Consider the following 3,340-nt stretch of genomic DNA (forward strand, 5'->3'; position numbering starts at 1 on the left):
CGCGGGATGGGCCCGCTCGTGGTGCAGCTTCACCGCCTTGAGGGGATACCCCCCCTCGCCGATGAAGCCACACACACCGCAGCGGAACTTCATCCCGCGCTCTGGATGGTATTTTTTAAGGTGTTTCTTATAGTCGGAGTGCGCCCTAAACGCCCCCACCGTCCATGTCCCCCTACCCCTGCTACCATGATAACAATCTTGGCAGCGGAACTCATCCGGGAACGGGAAGTCCACAAAAACTTCCATCACGCCGCTAAGCGAAGCCGCCGATTCAGCGGTGCCTTAAGAAAAGAAGAAAGAAAAGGGGAGATAGAAAAGGATGGGAATGAAAGAGGGGTTATCCAAGGAGTTGAAAAGAGATAGCGACAGTCGGTATTACCTCTGTTACCTTAAGAGAGAGTCGGTAACAGAGGGGGAGGATAAATTACCGACGGCCCGCAGTACCGACCTATGACTCGCGCCAATCGGTTCGGCTACTGACCGCCGGGGGGGCAGCACCAGCCTGTCGCACCTTTGGCAGGTCAGACGTGTTTCAGTCGTTCCCGACCTCGGGCAACGACAGACGTGGTGGTAGAAGGATCTCGAAGCTGTCGCCGAGGGAATAACTCGCGCTATTTCCTCAGAGAAACTTCGAGACTTACGTTAACTCTGGGCTGTTGGAGCCGGAGAGACCAACCCTCGTGCCGATGCACTCGCAGTCGGTCTTCCAGCAACTACAACCCGTTGAGTTTTAACGCGTTCGGGATGGGAGCGCAACCAGACACTGCAACTCACCGTCACAAGGGCACCAACAAGTGTTGGTGCGACGGCTCGCTACAGTGACGGAAACTAGGGGTGGGGTAAAGGATTAACCGGCCTAGTGCCGCGCGAGAACGACTAAGCAAGGTCGCCTCGCAATCGGCACCGTATGGCCGGGGGAAAGAGCGAGAAGAAAGAAAGATAGGCACCACTTACCTCTGACGGGTCCACCCACCGGCGCGATGTCCCGGGGAGTTCCGCCGCACACTCTACGGGGGGACGAAGCGGGGGAGACGCACACACTCGCGGCACAACACTCGCGCACTTAAACTGCGTCCCGATCGCTTCTCGGCGGGATTAAAACTAAATAGCCTAGCTAATAAATAGAATAAATAAATAAATAAATAAAATCCAAAGTGTCAAATGAATAAATATATACAAGTGTATAAATAAAAGTGTATATATAAAACGATAAAAACAAAAAGTCAAAAATAAAAGTCTAAAAATCAATAAATTAAAAATCAGCCTATCCTACCCTACTGAGTTTTGGAAGGTGGCGGAGTGCTCTGATATTAAATGTCCTAGTGGGCCTGCTCCCTACGGTACTGCAATGCAGGGTTGACCCGCGGCGGAGCCGGAGCAAGCCCCTGACACTCCACCACCTTCCAAAAATCAGATTAATATACTGGCCCCCCAATGGGGAGCGTATCAGATATTAAGCTGATAAGAACAGATAATGTTCCCCCGGGCTCACATTGTTTGCCCGGGGGTGATATGTACACAGGTTCCGCCCCTGGCGGTGGCTTAAAAATAAAATATAAAATTGTAATTTATGTAAAACAATAAAAGAATAAAAAAGATAAAAAAGATAAAAGGAACATGCATCTTTGGCTTAAGTAATAAGTATTGCGTTGCATGCACTCTAGGGACCAAGCGTGCAGAAAAAGAAGTTTAAGAAATAGAAATGAGAAGTGCAGTAAATCCCAGAGTGCATGCATCTCATTGAAAACAAAAAGAGAAAACACCTTAGTAAAGAAAAGAACAGTAAAAAAGAAGTAAGTACATAAAAGAAGATAGTGCAAGTCAGAAGTAAAGTAGAAAGAGACAATCAGTAGAAAATGTGGCTAAAATGTATAAAAAAAAAAAAAAAAATTAAAAAATTAAAAAGTAGGGCCCAGCTCCTATTGGCCACCGCCCTTAAATTTGAATGTGATAAAATAGGAAAGGAAAAAGATCAAGAGAGAGAGTATGCAGATGTAAATTAGTATCTAGGACATACATTTAGGAAATATTAAGAAATTGGGACGCAGCCTAGACTTGGCCCGTGAGCGGCGGCCTTTCGCCGTTTGAATTTTCTATTGCATTTGCTCCCGTGCTACCCCCCAGGGGTCCGCTTAACTCAGGCACGCGGTATTGTCGGACGCCCGAGACGTGCTCCACGTAGATGTCGCGTGACCATCGGATGGTCTCCGAGACAATGAGCCGGCGCATCAGCGCTGCATACCGATTGCCGATATGCAGCTGCTTCAGCACCGACTCATTCCTCGGGTCCCATGAGCCGAGGGCGCCGACGACGAACGCAGAGACCGTCACCCGGTAACCGCGCCTTCCGAGCTCATCGGCCAGGGGCTTATATTTCAAAATCTTCCGGCCCCTGGCCTCATCGAACGCTACTCTACGGTTCTCGAAAGGCACGGTCACATCGACGATGACGATGCTCTTTGAGGGCTCGTGCCTGACCACAATGTCAGGTCTGAGAGCCCCCAGTTCCCCGTCGACCCCCTCGACGTGTTGGTTTACCCGGAGCTGCCCCGGCAGGCGGTTCGCCTTCGCTAGGCGGGCGACGATGGCATCATGCCGCAGCTGCCACGCGGCCGAGTGCGGGCGGCAGTGGCAGACCACGTGGGGAAGGGACTCGAGTGCTCCCCCGCAACGCCGGCAACGCTTGTCACCGTCGCCCCAGCGTCGTGCCCCGTTAAGGGGCAGGACGTCCAGGCGCGCGCGGTGGACAAAGCGCCAATCAGCGAAGCGGGTGAAGCTGCCGCCGCGGAGGAAGTGGTTGGAATACCTCGACCACGACGACACCTCGAATACCTTCCCCTGGTCCGGCTTCCTGAGAAGCCTCAGACTGTAGTGCTCCGCCCATGCCGCCCGCAGTCGGCGTACAATTTGGCCTCGTGCTCGCGGTGGCACCACCGTCGTCCGTCCAGCCGAGCCCCGGATCTCCACGGCCAGCTCCCCAAGCTCCGCAGACCATCGCCACTTCAGGCCCAGGGCCTTCGCGCTCCTCCTCGCCGCATTCCGAGCCCTCGACCACAGCGAGGAAGTGTCCCCCCCGTCTCTGGCAAGCCCATCTTCCAGCGAACCGGAAAGATAGGCCGCCAGGTCGTAGCGCGACGGGTCCCGTCCAAGTTTCCTGGACACCGCCCGCCCCAGCGAGCTCCATGCCAACTCCCTGACCACCGCATCAGCCGCGGATAGCATCCGGAAGGCGTGAGCGATGGTCAGGGCGTCGGCAAGGTCAGCCAGAGGAAGCAGTCCGCATCCCCCCCTACTGGGAGGGAGGAAGACCACTTCCGCGCTAGCTCTCCGGGGAAGGTTT

At 53.9% G+C, this 3,340-nt stretch overlaps 1 non-coding gene across 1 annotated transcript; it reads right to left on the reverse strand.

Annotated features, from left to right (window-relative positions):
* Window positions 1-1,317: 1,317 nt before the first annotated feature.
* LOC124293778 lies at window positions 1,318-1,512 on the reverse strand. Its single transcript, XR_006903647.1, has one exon. It is a non-coding gene; the product is annotated as a U2 spliceosomal RNA (small nuclear RNA).
* Between the last annotated feature and the right edge of the window lie 1,828 nt (window positions 1,513-3,340).

Source organism: Neodiprion lecontei, chromosome 3 (assembly GCF_021901455.1).
Source record: "Neodiprion lecontei isolate iyNeoLeco1 chromosome 3, iyNeoLeco1.1, whole genome shotgun sequence".
In the NCBI taxonomy this organism is placed as follows: Eukaryota; Metazoa; Arthropoda; class Insecta; order Hymenoptera; family Diprionidae; genus Neodiprion; species Neodiprion lecontei.